At 40.0% G+C, this 25,442-nt stretch overlaps 1 long non-coding RNA gene across 1 annotated transcript; it reads left to right on the forward strand.

Moving 5' to 3' along the window:
• The first annotated feature begins 17,539 nt into the window (after window positions 1-17,539).
• LOC117517828 lies at window positions 17,540-24,585 on the forward strand. The gene is made up of 3 exons (XR_004562863.1): window positions 17,540-17,615; window positions 18,952-18,959; window positions 24,573-24,585. It is a non-coding gene; the product is annotated as an uncharacterized LOC117517828 (long non-coding RNA).
• The last annotated feature ends 857 nt before the right edge of the window (window positions 24,586-25,442 follow it).

The following is a 25,442-nucleotide window of genomic DNA, read 5'->3' on the forward strand; positions in this document are numbered from 1 at the left end:
TGGACAGACATTTGTGGTTTGAGACATCCAATCCATCAGCTTCCTGCGCCATGTGCTGTTCACTGCAGAATTTGGAATTTATTTTCTTTGTTTAATCAAAGTTAAAGCATTCCAATTAATATAATGAATAAGGTGTTCATAATGAAAGGAGGATGGACATGGTAAAAAAAACCCTATTGTTCCTGTTACAGAGTACGTCACAAAACTTGCACCTCAGAGATAACATACCAGTGATGCAGGGCAGCCATTTATGGAATGTCACTAGTTAAGGTAAAGTTGAGATTTAGTTACTATTTAGTCATGACTTGTGTACGTCACGCTTTACAGCATTCCAGTTGTTACACAACCAGCCTGGAACTAGGGCTGAAATGATTAATCGAGTAATTGGATTACAAAAAATTCTTTGCCTCAAGGCTTCATTTAAAGCTGTAATACATACACCAGGCCTGTATGAGGTCCTGTAACGCTCCCACAAAAAAAATGGAGAAGAAGACCACAGAGTACGTGCATAACTAATGTAAGCGCTAATCAATGTAGCAGGCAATGCTACAAGCTCACAAAGCCACATCCTGAGTAAAATAAAGCCTTTTAAAACAAAGGGTCCGGGTCCACGCTGATTGTCTGAAACAGGTTTATTGCTCATTTAAAGTGAAGCAGTGTATTTGTATAATTTCAAAAAAAAAAAACAGTTTGCGGGTTTATTGCTCATTTAAAGTGAAGCAGTGTATTTGTATAATTTCAAAAAAAAAAAAAAAACAGTTTGCGCCACTGGCCGTTCTTCACCTCCGCAGATGACTTGCTGGTGGGCAAGATGGCGGACAGGGCACAAGCAAACTTTTGAGCTCCGTACGTCTGGGTCCCAAAGTTAGACTAGAACTGTCCTCTTTTGACAAAAAAAAAAAAAAAACAAGAAAATCACTGTGAACTCTGCGGAATCACTGTCTAGCCTACCAGTGAAGAAAGGTATGGAAAACATCAGGGAGAAAATCGAGGAGCTTCTGCTGAAAATCTTCCCACAGTGGGCTGACAACATCGGAGATGTGATCGACTCCGTGCACTGCGTCGGAAGAAGGGAGAATGGACGCAGCCGCCAGGTCATCATCCAGTTTGTAAGAAGAATTCATCGAGATGCAGTTTGGAAATCAACCAAGGATTCACCAGTCTGCAAGGATCGAGGAGTCCGCTTTGTCCAGGATTTCATCAAGGAAGATCTGCTATCTCGAGAGAAACTTTGGCCAATAATAAAACTGGCCAGATCACAGAATAAGGTGGCTTTTTACAAAGGCCACACTGCAGTCATTGACGGCCGCATAGTTACAGCCTAAAAAGGAAAATATAAGCACCTTGGACTTGAAAACATTCAAATTATTCAAATCATTTCAATCCAGTTTGTTCTAATGAAATTTCTAACACGTTCAATTGATATTCACAATGTTACTTTTAGATGGACAAATTTCCACATTTGTTAGGGACCTGCCTAAAGTTTCTCCTTACTTAAAGTAAGAAACTATACCGACCTTCTACAATTTTTTGCTTTTTTATATATATGTGTATGAATGTATGTATGTATGTGTGTGAGCAACAATGCTACTAAAATGCAACTTAAAATTATTGACAATTAATACTTGAGGTCTAAGGGATAGTGTCAAAAGAAAGGCTCTGTTTTTATACTGCAAAAGTAGACAGGCACAATGCATTCTACTACAGGAAACTCATTCAAATGAAATGGATGAAAAATTTTGGATGTCTCAATGGGGGGACAAAATGTTTTACTCACATGGGACTTTGATCAGCTGGTGTAGCAATTTTATTCAACAACTGCCAAGGGAAAAAAGTTAGTACAAAATTTGATGATAATGGCCACTGGATTATAACAGTAATTCAACTTGATGAAGCTATTTTAATACTAGGGAATGTTTATGGTCACTGCAGCATTATGCTAAATAGAAAACTGCCCTCTGAAATACAGGAAGTGCTATTTCAACTCAGAATTAAATATGCATCAGAAAACATTGTTTTAGGAGGAGATTGGAATATGGTTAAAGATGACTGGCTTGACAGACATCCCAGTAAATATAACACTCCTCACCTTAATCTCATGTTAACGGATTACTGCGTTTCCTTAAATCTTACAGACCCATGGAGACAAAGTCATCCTGATAAAAGACAATACTCTTGGTTTAAACCAAACGGTTCAGCAAAATCCAGGCTTGATTACTGGCTAGTAAGTGATGACATAGCCAATCAAACCTCAAAATGTGAAATACTACCAGCACCTCTCACTGATCACTGCTGTGTGGAGTTATTTGTAACACCTCTCCCACAGTCCGTCAGGAAAAATGGGTACTGGAAATTTAACTCCAGGTTACTATTTCACGATGACTTCTGTCAAGGCATAGAAGATCTTGTACAAATCATTTTAAAAGATGAATCCCTAGTATCATTTACTCAAAAATGGGAATTCTTAAAATATAAAATCTGTCAATAATCTCTTATAGTAAGCAACTCAAAAAGAGGAATAACATGGAAGAAGATCGCACTGTAAAAGACATACTTCCCATTACCCTGGGCTCCATAATATCAGAGAATGATAAGACTTCTACAACTACAAGAAAAATTAGATAAAATATATGAAAGGAAAGCTCAAGGAGCCTACATAAGATCACGAGCCAAGTGGATGGAGGAGGGTAAAAAGAACACTGCCTATTTTTGCAGATTAGGAAAAAAGAGACAAGAACGTAAAACAATAAAATCTTTAGTGATTAATGGTGAGGAATGCTTTAATGAAACATCTATTGCAAATGAAATTACTAAGTTCTATCAAAATCTGTACACCTCCTCCTATTCGGCTCCAAAGGCTGAAAGCTTTCTGAAACAAATTAAACAACATATCCCACAAATTGATGATGAGTTTAAAGAAAACTGTGAGCAAGACATAAACCTTACTGAGCTTGACAAGGCAATTATGTGCCTAAAAACTTGATCATTCTCCGGGCCCTGATGGGATGACTGGTACTTCTATAGACATTTTTGGAAATCACTCAGAAACCTACTCTTTCAAATGTTTAATGAGGCCATAGATAATTTAGCTCTACCAACAAGCATGAAACAAGGTATCATCACTTTAATTCCCAAACCAGATAAAGATACAAAAATACTAGAAAACTATCGCCCAATCTCACTTCTTAATAATGATTATAAACTACTTACATATATATATATATATATATACACTAATAGACTTAAAAAGAAAATAGACACTATTATTAATGAAACACAATCAGGCTTTGTGAATAAAAGATCTATACATAATAATATTAGATTGGTAAAAGACCTATTAGATTATAGTGACTTAATTGAAGACAAAGGATTCAATCTATTCCTTGACTTTTATAAGGCCTTTGATCAACTAGAGCATCAATTTCTTTTTCAAGTACTGCAGGCATATGGCTGGCTTTGGACCTAAATTTTGTAATGTAATTGAAACATTCTATAGAGATACTACTAGTACAGTGACACTTCCAACTGGTACCACACCACGCTTCTCTTTAAATAGAGGAGTAAAACAATGATGCAATATTTCACCATTCCTATTCATAGTGGCAGTTGAAATGCTGGCCATTATGCTTAAAATTCAAGTATAGAAAAATGTAACATTTTTAGTAAACAGCTTATGATTAGTCAACTTGCTGACGACACAACTATCTTCCTCAAAAATTTAGAACAAATTTCTGTAGTATTAAACTTAATTGACCTCCTCTCTGAAGCATCTGGTTTGACACTTAATCGTAATAAATGTGAACTTATGGCCATACACGATTGTAACCTTATAGAAGCATATAATATTCCAATAAAATCTTGTGTAAAATATCTGGGCATTAATCTAACTAAAGATACTGATGCAAGTGACTCATTAAATATACACCCAAAAATTAATCAGTGTAAATGGAGCGCCTTGGGGCAACTGTTTGTTGTGATTTGGCGCTATACAAGAAAAAAGTTGGTTGATTGATTGATTAAATCTAAGTTGAATTCTTGGCTACGACGAGACCTAACAGTTTTTGGAAGAACATACATAACTAAAACGGAATCTCTAGCAAGATGTATTTATCCAGCCTACTCCATGGCGATCCCAGACAAATCAATAAAAGCCATAAACAAGCTCAACTTTAACTCTGTCTGGAAAAACAAAGTTCACTATATTAAAAAATCTGAAACCATAAAAGAATACAAGGAAGGTGGACTTCAAGTAATTGACTTTGAATGTTTGAATACTGTACTAAAAATAAAATGGTTAAAATCTTTCCTAACTGAAAAAAATAGCATTTGGTTCTGCCTCTCCAAAGGCCTATTTGATAAAATGGGAGGTATTGAATTCATCCTTAGATGTGATTTTAATGTTGATAAATTACCAGTTAAACTATCATCCTTTCATAAACAAGTCCTGTTAAGATGGAAACTTATGTACCACCACAATTTTACTCCACATCAAACCCCAATATGGAACAACAGATATGTACTTTGCAATAGAAAATCTATTTTCTTGCAGAACTGGATGGATAAAGGAGTGTGGTCAATACGCCATCTAATGGATGACCAAGGGAACTGATTATCATTTGAAAACTTCTGCACCCTACACAGCCATGTCGAAGGGCAGAATTTAAAAAAATCTCCAAAGCAATCCCTCAAGCTCTCAAACGCCTAATAGAGAGCATGGAAATGAACAATCTGCCTGCTCCTAACCTCCCAAACCTGCAAATCTATGAACAAAATTTCTTAGAAAAAAAATATACCCAACAAAACTCTCAGAAAATGTCTAAATAATCAATTATTCCCCATAAAACCAAATAGAAACTCAATCATCCAAAAATTTTCTAAAGTTGAAATTAAAAAAATTAGAACTGAATATCTAAAATTTCCCATTAGTCCCAAAACAAAAGAAACACACTTTAAAATTTTAAATGAAGTTTATCCATCCAGGGAACTGCTTAGAAAAAGATTTAATATTGAACAAAACAACTGTATATTCTGTGATAACGACACTGAATCAACCGAACATTTATTTTACCAGTGCATATATTCCAGGACATTTTGGGACGACTTATGGAACTGGCTATCTTCAAGAATCCAGCTACAAAGTGATCTGAAATGGGATGATATTGTTTTTGGTATTTTTTCAAGAGACACTGAAACAAGAAATGTGCTGAACAATACCTTATTGTTAGCAAAATATTTTATACATACATGTAAATGTAAGAAAGTAAAGCCCATTTTCACTGTCTTTAAAAAAAGAAATGCAAGATAACTATGTAAAATCCCTTAAACAGATGACATGTAAAAATGCACCATCTCTGATGGAAGCCATAGAAGATCTACAACTTTTTGCTGACCTCTAATGTTTGTATATAGATGTATATCTTCTTGTGTGTGTGTGTATCTATCTTCTTTTCTTCTTTTGTTAAGTTACCAGTGCCTTGTAAACTGCACCAGAATGTTTCAAATTGTTAATTGCCAAGATGGTTTGTACATTTAATCCTGTTGGAAGGGGAAGGAGAGGGAGAGAGAGGAGAAGGAAGAAGAAGAAAAAAAAAAAAAACTATTTCTCATAATACTGAGAATGTTATTGTGGCCTTCCCTTTTTTTCGTTACTGTATGTTGTTGCATTTGTTGAAATAAAGTTTTGGGAGAAAAAAAAAAAAAAAAGAAACCTCTGCAGATGACGTGAAAGGATGCACACCTTAACTATTCAGAAAAATGCCTATATTCAGATTTGAAGAGAGTTTTTATCAACAGGCTGCACAGTTAATTTATCAGTGTAGCTGTTGTGGAAACGCTGCACTCCACAGCTGTTTTTCAAAGGCTTTGTTATTCGCCAAGTAGCCACAGAAAACAAAGAATTTGACTTTGGTTTGAGCTGCACTCTATACGGCATGTATAAATATACACTAAACACTGAATAAATCACAGAAATAAAAAGTGCAAACGAAATGTGCAATAAGAGGGGAAAAAAAAATGTCCTGTCCGCAGACTGAAGATTTCAGACTGCCTCAGGCTTATGGTTTGGCAAAGCTCCAAAACTCTTTTGAAAAAATAATTACCCAGAAAAAAAACAGAGAGAGAGGGAACACCCTAAACTTAATGTACATGATGGCATGTGCCGTTGCTTAGGTAGAGCCCTGCCACTACCGATACTGTTTAAAAACACAAAAAATACTTCTAATCCAATTACTCGATTAATCAATAAAATAATTGATAGGATACTCTACTCCAAAAATATTCAATAGCTGCATCCCTACCTGGAACTATGCCATGTTAGAGTGCACTGTTGTTTGGTACTCACAATACATCTTGGTTTGAACACTTCAGGCAGTAGCTAACAGTTCCAACAAATCTCTCGCTTACTGTATGTCAGGTTTTGGTGTACGCAGGGATGCACAAGCCACAATTTTTCACTTCCGATTCGGATACCTGAATTTGGGTATCTGCCGATACCGATACTATTTCGATACCAGAGCTCTGTTTGCTTTAATATTATTATGATCATTATTGTTGATTTTATATGAGAATTTAAAAAAAATAAATAAAAGACCTGAAAGTTCAGCTACAATTTGCCAGAAGGTGTATCTAAGATGCAAGCCTAGATTGATGTTTCGGCAAAAGAATTAAGTACATTTATGCTTTATAGACTTTTATAGCCTTTTTTTTATAGACTTAAAGAGGAAAGACAGCTCTCTCTCTCTCTCTCTCCATCTGTCTGTCTCTCCTTCTCAATTTTCAGTTTCAATCAAGCTTTATTGACATGGGAGATAGCCGTTTACATTGTCAAAGCAAGTACTAGGACTAAAACTTAAGTCCTCTCTCTTCCTCTTTCCTTCTCAATTTTCAATTGCAATGGAGCTCTACTGACATGGGAAACATGTTTACATTGTCAAAGCAAGTGTTAAGAGTGAAAATTAAAAATTATTCTCTCTCTCTCTCTCTCTATTTTCCTGCCGAGCAAACGTGGAACGTTTTGGAAACACGAAGCCTTTGAACTGTAAAATAAACTGTAAATTTCTAAATGTATCATCAAGGACCTCTCCAGTAACCATCACCTTATCATGGTGGAGAGGTTTGTGTGCCCCTTAGAACTTGAGAGCTGTGCTATCTGGAGCCTTTGTGCTCCTGGTAGGGTGTCCCATGGCAAATTGGTCTCAGGTGAGAGGCCACACTAAGAATGGCTGACAAGACACCATGACAGATTGAGGCAGAGGAGAAGTGACCTGGCCCGGAGGAAGCCCGGAGCCCCTGTCTGGAGCCAGGCCTGTATGGAGGGCACGTCAGCAAGTGACTCCAGAACCACTGTCCTTGATAGAGGTTTGTTTTGAAACAAGGTTCGGTCAGATCGGCACACAGAAATGATCACACAGACTGCATTTTGCTAGAACAAACAGGCATATGTTTATTCCCCACAAAAGCAGTTACATCAAACACAAGTGGTTGCAGCGCATAAAATATCTCTTTCTCTCTTACCGTGACGCCTTTAAGGTGGAGAGCCAACACCTTCGGCAGAGTGCGCTTGTCAACCGGCTGGGCGTTCGTACGCAACCCGCAGCAGACTCTATCGGAGCATGGCTCTGCCCCCTCTTTTCTAGTGTGTGCGCGAAGGGAGGGTGAGTGGCCATCTCAAACTCCCAGGCGCACATAATTCCTTTAATCAACAGGCATCTGAAAGTTATTTCCTCTTGCAAAAACATAATGACCCCAGCTCTTCACTCCCAGTTCAGAATGACCCCAGCATGCTTCACTCCCAGTCGTTAGTGGCTACAAAAACAAATTCAGTGTAATAATAACAAGTACATCATTAGGGTTACTTTAAGACAGGGGCAAAACAACATAATCTTTTCTCCACACAAGGTTGAACCTTATTCTTCTCTGGAGTTGCCCAGGGTGTGAGGCACTGGGTGGGTGTAGGAATACTCACAAGTCCCCGGCTGAGTGCCGCTATGTTGGAGTTTACCCCTGGAAGATGAGAGGGTCGCCTCCCTGTATCTTCAGATGGCAATGGGGAAAACTGTTGTTTGTGCATATGCGCTGAACAGCAGTTTGGAGTATTCGGCCTTCTTGGAGTCTCGAAATGGAGGCCTGTATGGGGTTCCAGTGGAGGGACTCCATTGTTCTACTGGAGACTACTACACAGGGGTGTAGCACCAAATTCTGGGACCTAGGTACTAGCCATATTGAAGACCCCCCCCCCCACCGTTATGCTCTTTTTTATTAACGCAAACACCAAATTTCTAATGCGTAGTCAAACCAGGTCTAAATCATGTATACCTTAGATTACACCTGGAAGTCAGAACCCTTTTTAAAGTTGGGGGAGCAATATTGAGTTGGGGGGTCTGGGGGACCGTTACCATAGAATCGCCCATCTATCAACTGTTTCAGAAGACCATAACAGGTCAGATTAACATAAAAAGGTAAATGTTACTCACAGACATATGCTCTTTGGGGTTTTAGTGGGGAAAAATTAAGATTAAGCGAAATACAACACTGAATCAACAAAGGGACCAATCGAAGCAGTGATTCGCAGATCCAAGCACTGCTGCAAATCACTGCTTCGATTGGTTCAAGGTTCAAAGCAAAGCCGCGCTGCAGAAATGTTTGATTTATATGGAAGAAAAGAAACATTTGCGGTAAAACAAAGTTATTTAACAACTAATTGATGACTAAATTAGTTGACAACTATTTTAATAATCGATTAGTTGTTTCAGCACTACTAAACAGCTCATTCTGTGAGATCCCGTTTGGGATATGTGTGTGTGTGTGTGTGTGTGTGGCGGGGGGGGTCGCCTGTGCGCCTGGACTAAACCATTGTACAACTGTGCTGGGGTGGAAGGGCCCTCAGAGATCTTTCAATATTATTGTTAGAGCAGAATTACATTTTGCAACATTTATACATTGATTCTAATTATAGTCTTTTACAACATGAATTGTATGGACATTAATAACATGCAACACAAAAATGTATTTAATGCCAGATTTTTGTGGGCTCCACCCCATGCTCTGGGCCCTGGGTACATTGTACCCTTTACCCCCCCAGGCCGAAGCCCATGCTACTACACATGTGGGTAATGAGAGAGACACCCGGAGGGAACAGCCTCCCCGATCTAAACCCAAATGGTCATTTGTTATTGGACATCTGTGCTAGTTACGGACTCTCCATAACAAACACCATGTTCGAACATAAAGATGCTCATAAGTGCACATGGTACCAGAGCACCCTAGGCCAAAGATCGATGATGGAATTTTTGATCGTATCATCTGATCTGAGGCCGCATGTTCATCTGGTGGCAAGCTGGATCAGAGGGTTGGGTGGGGAGGTCTTCGGACAGACCTGGTAAGCCCAAACGGACAGTGCGGGTCAACTGGGAATGTCTGGAGGAGTCCACTGTCTGACAGATCTTCAACTCACACCTCCGGTGGAGCTTTTCTAGCATCCATGTGGAGGTTGGGGGCATGGAACCAGAATGGGCAATGTTCAAAGCTTCCATTGCTGAAGCTGCAGTGGGGAGCTGTGATCTGAAGGTCTTGGGTGCCTCAAGGGGTGGGAATTCTCAAACACTGCAGTGACCACCGATGTCAGGGAAACTGTCCAACTAAAGGAATCGTCCTTCTGCGTTATGTTATCTCTAAATACTCCCCTGGAGGCAGTTGCAAGGTACTGACAGGCCCGAAGGGTGGCAGCCTCTGCTGTGGCGAGACAAAGCAGCAGGTGTAGGAGGAGTTTGGAGGAACCATGGAGAAGGACTTTCGGTCGGTACCAAGGTGCTTCTAGCGGACCATGAGGCAGTTCAGGGGGGAAAACAGGCAACCATTCAAGCTGTCTACAGTAAGGATGGGACTCTGTTGACCTCAACTGAGGATGTAATCCGCCACTGGAAGGAACACCTTGAGGAACTCCTGCATCAGACCGGAGCGCCCTCTACAGTAGGGGCAGAGCAGGAGGCTGATGGAGGTTTATCATCAAATTCCCTGGTGGAAGTCACTGAGGTAGTCAAACAAATCCACAGTGGCAAGGCCCTGGGTGTTGATGAGATCCGTCCAGAAACGCTGAAGGCTCCGTGTGTGGAGGGACCGTCTTGGATGACACGTCTCTTCAACACTGTGTTGAGGTCTGGGACAGTGCCTAAGGAATGGCAAACCGGGGTGGTGGTCCCCATATTTAAAAAAGGAGACCAGAAAGTGTGTGCCAATTAAAGGGGCATCACACTACTTAGCATCCCTAGTAAAGTCTACTCCAAGGTGCTGGAAAGAAGGCTTCGGCCGATCGTCAAACCTGTGATGAGGAACAATGCGGGTTCTGTCCTAGTCGTGGAACAACCAACCAGTTCTTCACTCTCACAAGGATCCTGGAGGGTGCCTGGGAGTATGACCATCCAGTCTACGTGTGTTTTGTGAACTTAGAGAAGGCAAATGATTGGGTACCCCAGGAGATACTGTGGGAGGTGCTGCGGGAGAATGGAGACAGGGGGCCCTTCTCAGAGCCATTCAAGCTCTGTACTCACAAAACGAGAGCTGTGTTCGAGCTGAGGTGACTCTCACTGCTGCTCATGCAAGTTTTTGAGACACCTGTTCTGTCACCGATATTTGTAAATCTACTGTTTATTTATTTCAGAGGACGCACTGGGAGAAGGCGGGTGGCTCCGTCACGACCTGAATCAAACATTTGAGAAAGCACCACATTTAATAATGCAGGGATTTTTTTAACCGGAGCAAAAAGACAAAATCAGCGAGGATGAGACGATTTACCCAGACTGACTTCAAATATGAGTAAATTAAGCATGTTTATTATTTTTTTTTTTTTTTGTGGTTTCACGGTGAGTTCTGAAAATGAGGAAAAGCGCCAGTGACCGTCCTGTAAGCGCTTCATGTATTCAGAGCAGGAGTACCATCTAGTGTTCAAGAGATGAAACTTCATCCTATGAACCAACAGTAAATAACTTATTTCATTCTTTCTCCAAAACATTAAATCTAGGCTCACATCTTAAATATACCTTCTGGCAAATTGTACCTGTAGTTTTCAAAATTACATTATATCTGTTTTTGTTTTTTTATTGTTGTTTGTATTTATTTATTTTGATCAATTTACCTTTGCTATAAGGGACCCATTCAGAAACACATTATGATTTTTACACTTAGGTTTATATTGCGATATATGCCATTACCGTGAAGGGATTCAATTTATACCATGATATGAATTTTAGGTCATATTGCCCACCCCTACGCGTCGGGATCCCCCAGTCAGAGGTGGCCAATGTGTCCCAGGAAAGGGAAATCTGGGGTTCCCTGCTTGAGCTGTTGCCCCACCACTCGATCCCTGGTAAGTGGTTGAAGATGAGTGAGTGATGAGTGATCATCAATGATGTTCACATGAAAAACTCTGGATTAATACTGAAGAATTTTGATGATGATTTGATGAGATTTTTTTCCCTTTCGTCAGACAGTATCTCTGTTCGACTGTCCTCCTCAGCTGCACTCTGAGCTACTGTTTCATAGTGTTTCACAGCCTCGGGACGCTGAAGCGACTGACTTTTCAGCACACATTTAGAGCAACAAATACGTTCATTTTTCGGAAAATACGTGCTCGCGGCACAGACAATTTGAACCGGAGAGCGAGGCGGAAATTTGCCATTACCCACGGCTTAGAACACTGCAGAAGAGAGCTCTTTCAAACAGCTCAGCTTCAGAAACCTCCCCCCTCCCCTCCTCACGCTCAGCAGCAAACAAAGCAGAGAGCATGTAGCAGCAGTTTAGATGTTTCACAGTGGCTCCTCTCCGGTATTGGAAAATGTCACAGGTTGTATCTGTATTTTCCGATACTTGAATTACATCGAATGGATTGCCCGCATCCTTGGGTGTACATCACATGTGTGTGTATTGGGTACTGGACCAGAAATACGGACATTCCTTTGAAAGAACATTAGTTCTTAAATTAGAAGCAGACTAGTCAAAGTATGGTCCAAGAATCTTCAAAAATACTGTTTTGCATGTGGCAAGGTGCTCTGAATGTTGATTCAGCTATGTCTCTACACTGCACAGGTATTAAGCTCTGAAACTTCACACGTTAATACTCCAGACAGTGCCCTTTAAAATTGTATATTACATTACATATTTCAAGGTACATGATTTTCTACCCTATGGTGGCCAAAATCCGTATATGTTCCCATGCCACGAGCCTTTGTCATAAAGTTATATTGTTATGTACCAAAAGTTATTGGTGAAATTTCAGCTTAAATTGAACTTTAATTTTTAAATTTGTTTTAAAAAGTTTGAGAGCAGCATGGTGGCTCAGTAGATAGCACTGTTGCCTCACAGCAAGAAGGTCATGGGATCGCTTCCCACCTGGGGCCTTTCTGTGTGGAGTTTGCATCTCCCTGTGTTTGTGTGAGTTCCCTCCAGGAGTTCGGGCTTCCTCCCACGTCCAGAGACATGCAAGTGTGACAAATTGGAAACTTTAAATTGTCCATAGGTTTGAATGTGTCCATCTGTCTGATGCGGTGTTCACACCGGACACCACATGAGCAACGGCGGCGAGAGGTTGCCATGTAATCACTATGGAAGGACGCGATGTGGAGCCACAAAAGTCCAAGCCACGCAATGCAACGTGATAGATGCGAATAAAGCGATTTTGAGCAATTGGCGCGTTTGTGGAAGTACCGCTGAAAGCGGCCGTCATCCAGGCGCAGCTCCTGCAGCAAATGATGAAACTCCCCGAAATGGGAACGTCGCATGAGGATGTTGCGAACCCAGGGACGGCGCCACTGGCGACGTTTGTCAGCTTTTCACAACAAATAGAGCACAGCAACTTGCTCTGTGTGATCAAGGTCCGCCATGCTGACTTGATGGCAAAGCGGAATGGAAGCACCTGCTATTTGATGATGCATTGGGATGAATTTTCGCAGCGGAAGTTTCCGCCCAAGCAGAGCGACACACCAAGCGATGGTGGTGGTGTCGCGTGGCATCCGGTGTGAACACGGCATGAGTGTGTGTGGTCCTGTGATAGACTGGCGTCCTGTCCAGGGTGAACCCTGCCTCACACCCTATGACTGTTGGGATAGGCTCACCTCCCCAATGCTTCACTGGAGTAAGAGAGTCCTAAAAATTGATGGATGAAAGAATTTGAGAAATATGGCAGCTAGCCTCAGCTGAGCAATTTCATTGACACAGAATTTTCATTTTCTGCAACATGGATTCTTTAAGCCAAAAAAAACACAAAAAAAAACATTAAATATCAGTTATTTGTGCCTGTGTTGTACAAATAAATGTTAACTTTGTTCACAAATTTACATTTGTTCACGTTGCTTTTTTCCCCTCCTGAAGTAAAAAGTAAGTAAGACCCTTCGGCTGCTTCCTTATTTGCACTCGGGGTCGCAACAACAAATCCGAGGTGGATCTGCATGTTGATTTGGCACAAGTTTTACACGGATACCCTTCCTCACTCAACTCCACATTACATGGAGAAATGTGGAAAGTGGGGGGGATCAAATTGGTCATCTTCCGCACTGAAACCAATTGGACACCACCCCTGCAGACTTTTTCCCACTTAAGTCTGCTTTTGTTTATTCCGGGTCTTTCCGAATGTCCGGGAATTCTGCACGCCACATTAAGAGTACAGTCTGTCGGGGACGCGTGTCTCTGTGAACGCGCTTCCTTTTGTCCCTTTGGGAAATATTTTTTGCCGATGAAAGGACTGTTTTCTTTAAAGCGCGTTTTGCTGCCGACTTTACGTCCAGGAGCCACTGCAGTGAGCATATTAGAAACAGTTCATACGTTTAGAAAACAAATAAAGTTAACGTTAATCTGTTTAACTAGCTCCAAACTAGCCCTGATGCTAACGTCCTGCTCACAGATTTACTCGCTAAACTAGTCTGTTAATGAGTCCTAAGCATCTATTAGCATCCTTTGCTCATATACAAACAAAGTGTGTTACCTGCTGAAATGCTCCACTCCACGAACTCGGACAACAAAAGATTAATTTAAAATGTTGGAGAACAGAGAACGGATGGAGCAGACTGTCACTTCCGTCCAACCAGCAGAGTGATTGGCTCAGACACATCAGCCAATCAGAACGTCGCTTCTTGGAGGAAAAAAGGAAAAAGAAATCAGTCAACCGCAGATATTATATACGTATATAATGTTTGTGGTTTTGACGTTTTCCCGTGCTTGTCTTGTAAATTCCAGTAAAATCTGTTAAAAAAAAAAGGTAAAAAAAGGTGCATTACCGCCACCTACTGGACTAGTGTGTGTGTGTGTGTGTGTGTGTGTGTGTGTGTGTGTGTGTGTGTGTGTGTGTGTGTGTGTGTGTGTGTGTGTGTGTGTGTGTGTGTGTGTGTGTGTGTGTGTGTGTGTTTTCCCTCACTCCGACATTGCACCATTTTGCTCTCGTCCTTTTTCTGTAACCTGAGGCGGAGTCAACAGGTACTGTACAAAATCTTGAAAAGAGCTGCATACATGAAAATAAAAAAATAAAAGAACAGAAGGAGCTTATTGCATATCATTTACAAATAAATAATAATAATAAATAAATAAATAACCTTGCAAATTGATTATTCAAAAATCATGCAATGTGAATGTATTTTTTTTTTTTAAGATTTTGTCTCTCACAGTTGAAGTGTACCCATGATTAAAAATTACAGACCTCTCCATTCTTTGTAAGTGGGAAAATCGACAGTCTCTTAAATACACATTTTCCTCACTGTATATGGCTTATAAAATGTTAGTTTCTGGCATCAGAATACTTCTTGGTAGCTCTTCAGTTTGTGATAGTGTAGCGGCTGCACTCTGCGTTGTGTTGTTATGACTCCGCCCATTCGCACCCCTCCAGATGCGAACTCACGATCTCCGGCATGGGAGTCGGACTTGTGCCCACAGAATCCTTTTGAGCTGTTGGGAGTGAGGTTTACTAACTACATCTGCACAGCGACACCTGCTGGCCTCCGTTACACTCACCCCCCTAAACTCACTCCCATCCGGGTCACGGCACCATTGTAGTGGCTGCATTCTGCGTTGTGTTGTTATGACTCCGCCCATTCGCTCCCCTCAGGTCGCGAAATCACGATCTCCGGCATGGGAGTCGGACTCTCTAACCAGAAGGCTAAAACCCAGGGCTCTGGCCTTGTGACCAGAGAAGCCTTTTGAGCTGTTGGGAGTGAGGTTTACTAACTACATCTGCGCAGCGACACCTGCTGGCCTCCGTTACAATGGCAAAGTTGGAAATTTAGTCCAGTTGGTTCAATCATGGTGGAATTATATTGGGCCCCTGAGGCTAAATTATGCTTCTTTTGGGCCATTGATATTTTGCTAGATGATGCTGTTTGAGTAATAAATACATACCAATACTAAATAACAAGTTTGTTTCGTTGAGTCGCGCTGCGTTTATTTACAAATTTATGTACAGAGATGCAGGGATGAAAAATCTCCACTTTTTGGTGGATTTTAACTTTTTTTGCCAGTCGCCTGGGTTATTTTTTAGATCAGTGCAAATCCGTTGTGTTGTAAATTTGCTTCAGTTGTACAAGTTGTTTATGTTTGTGTTATAGTACCTTTTCCTTAAGGACATGACTAGGACATGGAGCCTCCCCAAAGGAGAGAGCGAATTTGGTGCTTTGTTTTTAAAAAACTTGTGGCTTGTATTGGAAAATATAGGAGCGCTGTCTCTATCGCATTGACGTTTAATAGGTGTTCTGTGTCTTATGGCCTGAGGGGGGCAGCAATGGACTGAACGTGCTAGCCTGCCGACAACCAAGAAGAAGAAGAAGAAGAAGAAGAAGAAGAAGAAGAAGAAGAAGAAGAAGAAGAAGAAGAAGTGTTGTTTATGTCAGGCATTGATTTGGGCAGCCCCAATGCTCTGTTAGCTTCGGTCGCGTTGGGAACAGTTGTTTTTGACACCGACGACGCTGCTTTTTAAAGTAGAATTTCTTCGTGAAGAGTGTGAGTTACCTATTTGCAGAGGGTTTTCTGTTTTATCGGGGATATATGTTGCGTGGGGTTGATAGTGATGTCTGCCGAGTTGGGATGTTTTAAGTTATTTGGCATTATTGACTGAGGGCTAAGCTAACTAGCCGCTATGTAGCAAAAAATTAAAAGTTGATGGATTTCAGAAATATTAGAAAGCCCTTGCAAATACCTTTCCAATGACACCAAGCTTATCTTGATATGACAAGCATTACGGGAATATGCCAATTTGAAGGATGCCAAATTAGCCCAATTTTGGTCACTAATATGTCTATGTCGCGGACATGAATAAGCGAAGCTCTTCAGCATCTCATCATGTCATTAGGTCTATGGAAGGGTATAAGATTTTATCTATCGATGCCATTATCCATTCCACATATCAATCACCTTATCAATATCTCTTGTGAATTTTCTGTGTACTACAAGTAGGCTTTACAGGTTTCTATGTCAACATTTTATTTAAAGTAAATAAATATGAAATTGGTCACTGGATCCTTGATCTCTGGACTTAAATAAAATCTACGAGGTCTGTCCATAAAGTATCGTACTTTTTTATTTTTTTCAAAAACTATATGGATTTCATTCATATGTTTTTACGTCAGATATGCTTGAACCCTCGTGCGCATGCGTGAGTTTTTCCACGCCTGTCGGTGACGTCATTCACCTGTGAGCACGCCTTGTGGAAGGAGTGGTCCCGCCGCCTCGTCGGATTTTCATTGTCTGGAAATGGCGGAATGAAAAGGACTTTTTTTCCATCAGAATTTTTTCAGAAGCTGTTAAGAGACTGGCACCTAGAAACCATTCGAAAAATTTATCTGGATTTCAGTGAACATTTTACGGGCTTCACAGAGAATAAGGACTTTAACTACAGCTTTAAGGACCCCTTTAAGCACGGTCGGTGCGCCGCGCTGCGAGCTGCGACGATGCGGCACAAACCACTGGATCATTTCTAAGCTGATGGCTCTGTGGATACAAGACCGTTGTGTGCTCTTTCTCTGGTTATCACAAGACCTGGACATCAGCCATTTTCTGGCAGATTTCACTTTTAACAAGAGATTTTGTCATGGAAAGCCGCGCGGAGGCTTCGCGCGTCACGACCGATTCGCTGATGAAGCGAGACAAAGGAACACCTCCGTTTCAGAGGTGTGCTCACAGGCGAATGACGTCACCGACAGGCGTGGAAAAACTCACGCATGCGCACAAGGGTTCAAGCATGTCTGACGTAAAAACATATGAATGAAATCCATATAGTTTAAAAAAAAAAAATAAAAAGGACTGTTAATTTATGGACAGACCACGTACATGGTGGATCCTTGATCTCTGGACATAAATAGAAATAAACAAAATTTGTAGTTTTGTCAAAAGCATTTCCTTTCAGACATTAATGGCATGAGTGTCACTCCATACCTCTGAGCTGAGCTCAGCCGGCTCCGCTGCACGTCAGCATCAATGTCATTCATAAAGAACTCAAGATGTCTCATTTTGTAGGTACGTGATAAAAAAATTAAAGTTAAAGGAATTTCATCAGAAATTGTGTGGTTGGAAAGAGCCTATAGAGACCTCCAAAATGGTGTTTAAATATTTGTTCTGTCACATATGAAGAAAGGTATGAGCATTCGAAGGTCAGAAGATTTAATTTATTTAGCACACAATCAAGTCACAATTACAAAAAATAAATTAAAAAAAAGTACATATATATATATATATATATATATATATAAACATACGTACACACATACATACATGCATACACATATACAGTGAGGAAAATAAGTATTTGAATACCCTGCGATTTTGCAAGTTCTCCCACTTAGAAATCATGAAGGGGTCTGAAATTTTCATCTTAGGTACATGTCCACTGTGAGAAACATAATCTAAAAAAATCTGGAAATCACAGTGTATAATTTTTTTAATAATTTATTTGTATGTTACTGCTGCAAATAAGTATTTGAACACCTGTGAAAATCAATGTTAATATTTGGTACAGTAGCCTTTGTTTGCAATTACAGAGGTCAAACGTTTCCTGTAGTTTTTCACCAGGTTTTCACACACTGCAGCAGAGAATTTGGTCCACTCCTCCATACAGATCTTCTCTAGATCATTCAGGTTTGGCGTTTCAGCTCCCTCCAAAGATTTTCTATTGAGTTCAGGTCTGGAGACTGGCCAGGCCACTCCAGGACCTTGAAATGCTTCATACAGAGCCCCTCCTTAGTTGCCCTGGCTGTGTGTTTTGGGGTCATTGTCATGCTGGAAGACCCAGTCATGACCCATCTTCAATGCTCTTACTGAGGGAAGGAGGTTGTTTGCCAAAATCTCACAATACATGACCCCATCCATCCTTCCTTCAATACGGTGCAGTCGTCCTGTCCCCTTTGCAGAAGAGCACCCCCAGAGTATGATGTTTCCACCCCTATGCTTCACGGTTGGGACGGTTTTCTTGGGGTTGTTCTCATCCTCTAAACATGGTAAGTGGAGTTGATTCTAAAAAGCTCTTTTCTGGTCTCATCTGACCACATGACCTTCTCCCATGCCTCAACTGGATCATCCAGATGGTCACTGGTGAACTTCAAATGGGCCTGGACACGTGCTGTCTTGAGCAGGGGGACCTTGCTGCCCTGCAGGATTTTAAACCATGACAGCATCATGTGTTACTAATGTAATCTTTGTGACTGTGGTCCCAGCTCTCTTCAGGTAATTGACCAGGTCCTCCTGTGTAGTTCTGAGCTTTCTCAGAATCATCCTTACCCCACAAAGTGAGATCTTGCATGGAATCCCAGACTGACGGAGATTGACAGTCATCTTGTGTTTCTTCCACTTTCTAATAAATAATCATAACAGTTGTTGTCTTCTACCAAGCTGCTTGCCTGTTGTCGTGTAGTCCATCCCAGCCTTGTGCAGGTCTACAGTTTTGTCCCTGGTGTCCTTAGACAGCTCTTTGGTCTTGGCTATGGTGGACAGGTTGGAGTGTGATCGATCGAGTGTATGAACAGGTGTCTTTTATACAGGTAACAAGTTCAAACAGGTGCAATTAATACAGGTAAAGAGTGCAGAATAATAGGGCTTCTTAAAGAAAAATTAACAGGTCTGTGTGAGCCAGAATTCTTGCTGGTTGGTAGGTGTTCAAATACTTTTTTGCAGCAGTAACATATAAATAAATTATTAAAAAAAAATCATACATTGTGATTTCTGTTTTTTTTTAGATTATGTCTCTCACAGTGGACATGCACCTAAGATGAAAATTTCAGACCCCTCCATGATTTCTAAGTTGGAGAACTTGCAAAATTGCAGGGTGTTCAAATACTTATTTTCCTCACTGTACATACACATACATAAAAAATACAATGTGAGGATACGTGCAGGGGAGCGGTAGAAGCCAAAGGCTTATCAAAATAACACAACAATAAACAAAACGATTATATCAATTCCTAATATGTGAAACATGTAAATCAGTCAAAACCAAATAATATATTGACATTATAAATACTCATGTGGAGTTTTAATTTTAATCGACTTTTGATTGATGGATTTAAAAGTTGTACTGTATTATTCCAAGATTTAACACAGTGAAATCTGTTGTGACGCTGATAACGAGTTGTTCTATGCAAAAATAAATGCAAATGTGAAGTCTGCCTTGTTGGATAATTATGAATTTGATGGTTATGCCCAAAATAATATTTAATAAAAAAAGGCCAACTAATATCATGAAGCGCTCTGAAGACAAATATACAAGTCAGGAAAATATTTATATGATAGATATTTAAGAGCTGCAGTTTGAAAAACAAAGTTGCACTTGGACTACAAGGTTTCAAAAAAGAAGCTATACGAACAAATTTTTTCTGCAAAAGAAAAAATTTGTTTATCTAAGTTGCAAAGGTGCTTCCCCATACAACATTGCAATAAACCAAATAATCAATCAATTCAATCAATTTTATTTATATAGCGCCAAATCACAACAAACAGTTGCCCCAAGGCGCTTTATATTGTAAGGCAAGGCCACACAATAATTACGTAAAAACCCCAACGGTCAAAACGACCCCCTGTGAGCAAGCACTTGGCGACAGTGGGAAGGAAAAACTCCCTTTTAACAGGAAGAAACCTCCAGCAGAACCAGGCTCAGGGAGGGGCAGTCTTCTGCTGGGACTGGTTGGGGCTGTGGGAGAGAACCAGGAAAAAGACATGCTGTGGAGGGGAGCAGAGATCAATCACTAATGATTAAATGCAGAGTGGTGAATACAGAGCAAAAAGAGAAAGAAACACTCATTGCATCATGGGAACCCCCCAGCAGTCTAAGTCTATAGCAGCATAACTAAGGGATGGTTCAGGGTCACCTGATCCAGCCCTAACTATAAGCTTTAGCAAAAAGGAAAGTTTTAAGCCTAATCTTAAAAGTAGAGAGGGTGTCTGTCTCCCTGATCTGAATTGGGAGCTGGTTCCACAGGAGAGGAGCCTGAAAGCTGAAGGCTCTGCCTCCCATTCTACTCTTACAAACCCTAGGAACTACAAGTAAGCCTACAGTCTGAGAGCGAAGCGCTCTATTGGGGTGATATGGTACTATGAGGTCCCTAAGATAAGATGGTACCTGATTATTCAAAACCTTATAAGTAAGAAGAAGAATTTTAAATTCTATGCTAGAATTAACAGGAAGCCAATGAAGAGAGGCCAATATGGGTGAGATATGCTCTCTCCTTCTAGTCCCCGTTAGTACTCTAGCTGCAGCATTTTGAATTAACTGAAGGCTTTTCAGGGAACTTTTAGGACAACCTGATAATAATGAATTACAATAGTCCAGCCTAGAGGAAATAAATGCATGAATTAGTTTTTCAGCATCACTCAGAGACAAGACCTTTCTAATTTTAGAGATACTGCGTAAATGCAAAAAAGCAGTCCTACATATTTGTTTAATATGCGCTTTGAATGACATATCCTGATCAAAAATGACTCCAAGATTTCTCACAGTATTACTAGAGGTCAGGGTAATGCCATCCAGAGTAAGGATCTGGTTAGACACCATGTTTCTAAGATTTGTGGGGCCAAGTACAATAACTTCAGTTTTATCTGAGTTTAAAAGCAGGAAATTAGAGGTCATCCATGTCTTTATGTCTGTAAGACAATCCTGCAGTTTAGCTAATTGGTGTGTGTCCTCTGGCTTCATGGATAGATAAAGCTGGGTATCATCTGCGTAACAGTGAAAATTTAAGCAATGCCATCTAATAATACTGCCTAAGGGAAGCATGTCTAAAGTGAATAAAATTGGTCCTAGCACAGAACCTTGTGGAACTCCATAATTAACCTTAGTCTGTGAAGAAGATTCCCCATTTACATGAACAAATTGTAATCTATTAGATAAATATGATTCAAACCACCGCAGCGCAGTGCCTTTAATACCTATGGCATGCTCTAATCTCTGTAATAAAATTTTATGCTCAGCTGTATCAAAAGCAGCACTGAGGTCTAACAGAACAAGCACAGAGATGAGTCCACTGTCTGAGGTCATAAGAAGATCATTTGTAACCTTCACTAATGCTGTTTCTGTACTATGATGAATTCTAAAACCTGACTGAAACTCTTCAAATAGACCATTCCTCTGCAGATGATCAGTTAGCTGTTTTACAACTACCCTTTCAAGAATTTTTGAGAGAAAAGGAAGGTTGGAGATTGGCCTATAATTAGCTAAGATAGCTGGGTCAAGTGATGGCTTTTTAAGTAATGGTTTAATTACTGCCACCTTAAAAGCCTGTGGTACATAGCCAACTAATAAAGATAGATTGATCATATTTAAGATCGAAGCATTAAATAATGGTAGGGCTTCCTTGAGCAGCCTGGTAGGAATGGGGTCTAATAGACATGTTGATGGTTTGGATGAAGTAACTAATGAAAATAACTCGGACAGAACAATCTGAGAGAAAGAGTCTAACCAAATACCGGCATCACTGAAAGCAGCCAAAGATAATGATACGTCTTTGGGATGGTTATGAGTAATTTTTTCTCTAATAGTTAAAATTTTATTAGCAAAGAAAGTCATGAAGTCATTACTAGTTAAAGTTAAAGGAATACTCGGCTCAATAGAGCTCTGACTCTTTGTCAGCCTGGCTACAGTGCTGAAAAGAAACCTGGGGTTGTTCTTATTTTCTTCAATTAGTGATGAGTAGTAAGATGTCCTAGCTTTACGGAGGCCTTTTTTATAGAGCAACAGACTTTTTCCAGGCTAAGTGAAGATCTTCTAAATTAGTGAGACGCCATTTCCTCTCCAACTTACAGGTTATCTGCTTTAAGCTGCGAGTTTGTGAGTTATACCACAGAGTCAGGCACTTCTGATTTAAAGCTCTCTTTTTCAGAGGAGCTACAGCATCCAAAGTTGTCTTCAATGAGGATGTAAAACTATTGACGAGATACTCTATCTCACTTACAGAGTTTAGGTAGCTACTCTGCACTGTGTTGGTATATGGCATTAGAGAACATAAAGAAGGAATCATATCCTTAAACCTAGTTACAGCGCTTTCTGAAAGACTTCTAGTTTAATGAAACTTATTCCCCACTGCTGGGTAGTCCGTCAGAGTAAATGTAAATGTTATTAAGAAATGATCAGACAGAAGGGAGTTTTCAGGGAATACTGTTAAGTCTTCATTTCCATACCATAAGTCAGAACAAGATCTAAGATATGATTAAAGTGGTGGGTGAACTCATTTACATTTTGAGCAAAGCCAATTGAGTCTAATAATAGATTAAATGCAGTGTTGAGGCTGTCATTCTCAGCATCTGTGTGGATGTTAAAATCGCCCACTATAATTATCTTATCTGAGCTAAGCACTAAGTCAGACAAAAGGTCTGAAAATTCACAGAGAAACTCACAGTAACGACCAGGTGGACAATAGATAATAACAAATAAAACTGGTTTTTGGGACTTCCAATTTGGATGGACAAGACTAAGAGTCAACCTTTCAAATGAATTAAAGCTCTGTCTGGGTTTTTGATTAATTAATAAGCTGGAATGGAAGATTGCTGCTAATCCTCCGCCTCGGCCCGTGCTACGAGCATTCTGGCAGTTAGTGTGACTCGGGGGTGTTGACTCATTTAAACTAACATATTCATCCTGCTGTAACCAGGTTTCTGTAAGGCAGAATAAATCAATATGTTGAACAATTATTATATCATTTACTAACAGGGACTTAGAAGAGAGAGACCTAATGTTTAATAGACCACATTTAACTGTTTTAGTCTGTGGTGCAGTTGAAGGTGCTATATTATTTTTTCTTTTTGAATTTTTATGCTTAAATAGATTTTTGCTGGTTATTGGTGGTCTGGGAGCAGGCACCGTCTCTACGGGGATGGGGTAATGAGGAGATGGCAGGGGGAGAGAAGCTGCAGAGAGGTGTGTAAGACTACAACTCTGCTTCCCAACCCTGGATAGTCACGGTTTGGAGGATTTAAGAAAATTGGCCAGATTTCTAGAAATGAGAGCTGCTCCATCCAAAGTGGGATGGATGCCATCTCTCCTAACAAGACCAGGTTTTCCCCAGAAGCTTTGCCAATTATCTATGAAGCCCACCTCATTTTTTGGACACCACTCATACAGCCAACAATTCAGGGAGAACATGCGGCTAAACATGTCACTCCCGGTCCGATTGGGGTGGGGCCCAGAGAAAACTACAGAGTCTGACATTGTTTTTGCAAAGTTACACACCGATTCAATGTTAATTTTAGTGACCTCCGATTGGCGTAACCGGGTGTCATTACTGCCGACGTGAATTACAATCTTACCAAATTTACACTTAGCTTTAGCCAGCAGTTTCAAATTTCCTTCAATGTTGCCTGCTCTGGCCCCCGGAAGACAATTGACTATGGTTGCTGGTGTTGCTAACTTCACATTTCTCAAAACAGAGTCGCCAATAACCAGAGTTTGATCCTCGGCGGGTGTGTCGTCGAGTGGGGAAAAACGGTTAGAAATGTGAACGGGTTGGCGGTGTACACGGGGCTTCTGTTTAGAACTACGCTTCCTCCTCACAGTCACCCAGTTGGCCTGCTTTCCCAGCTGCTCGGGATCTGCCAGAGGGAAACTAACTAACTAATAAGGATAAACTAAACTGTAATATAATGTTAAAATACATTTGTAATGTACAAAATATCTTATTTTTCTTATGATTCCCATTGACTTAGTTATTTTTTTACAAACATATTCAGTATGTTCTTTCCAACGCAATTTGTCATCCATCCATACACCTAAGAAGCATATAGAAGAGACCCTTGATATTTCTTCATTGTCAATGTAAATTTTAATTTGATCATGATTACATTTTTTATTGCCAGCAAATAACATAAAGTTAGACTTATTTATATTTAACATTAATTTATTGACTTTGAACCACAACGAATAATTCAAGAGATCATTATTTAAACTTTTAACCAAAGCATGTATATCTTTGCTGGAAATAAAGAGTAGTGTCATCAGCAAACAACAATAGAAATGTAGTGGCAGAAACTGATGCAAAATCATTGATATATATTATAAATAAAAGAGGTCCCAAAATCGAACCTTGAGGAACTCCACAATCAATTAGAATTAATCTTAATTAAGAATTAAGATCTTGGTAATTTTCGTCGGTTTGCTTAAGGGATAAGCTGTAACGGTGTCTCATTGTTTACATTTCAAAATGATGGTAATCTGTCAGATCTAATTATTATTTCATTTAAATGTGTGATTTGCAACAATCCGCCATATAATCACTGTTTTCTGGCAGTAGTTGCCAAGTTAAAAAAAAAGGCTATTTCGCTATTTCTGCCAGCTTGACATTGGTGTTTTGGATCATAAAAATATGCATGTGAACGCTTCAATCACCACCAAACTTCATGAATTAAATGTTCTCTATTATTTGAAAACCGATGTTACTCACCTTTACAAGCAAATGTTTCCAACGCTGTTTTCCAATTCACTTTTTCACGGAATTTCCTAACTTGTATTCGTTACAGGAATACCATTTGAAAATGAGGTTGCACGGGGGGATTTTACTACGCTATGTGGTCTGTTTAGATGATGTTTGCTTATTATGTTAAATAAGTTCAGCTACTGTTACAGTGAGGAAAATAAGTATTTGAACACCCTGCGGTTTTGCAAGTTCTCCCACTTAGAAATCATGGAGGGGTCTGAAATTTTCATCTTGGGTGCATGTCCACTGTGAGAGACATAATCTAAAAAAAAATCCAGAAATCACAAATTTTTTTTAAATAATTTATTTGTATGTTACTGATGCAAATAAGTATTTGATCACCTACCATCCAGCAAGAATTCTGGCTCACACAGACCTGTTAATTTTTCTTTAAGATGCCCTCTTATTCTGCACACTTTACCTGTATTAACTGCACCTGTTTGAACTTGTTACCAGTATAAAAGACACCTGTTCACACACTCGATCAATCACACTCCAACCTGTCCACCATAGCCAAGACCAAAGAGC

The sequence above is a fragment of the Thalassophryne amazonica genome, chromosome 9 (assembly GCF_902500255.1).
Source record: "Thalassophryne amazonica chromosome 9, fThaAma1.1, whole genome shotgun sequence".
Lineage (NCBI taxonomy): Eukaryota > Metazoa > Chordata > Actinopteri > Batrachoidiformes > Batrachoididae > Thalassophryne > Thalassophryne amazonica.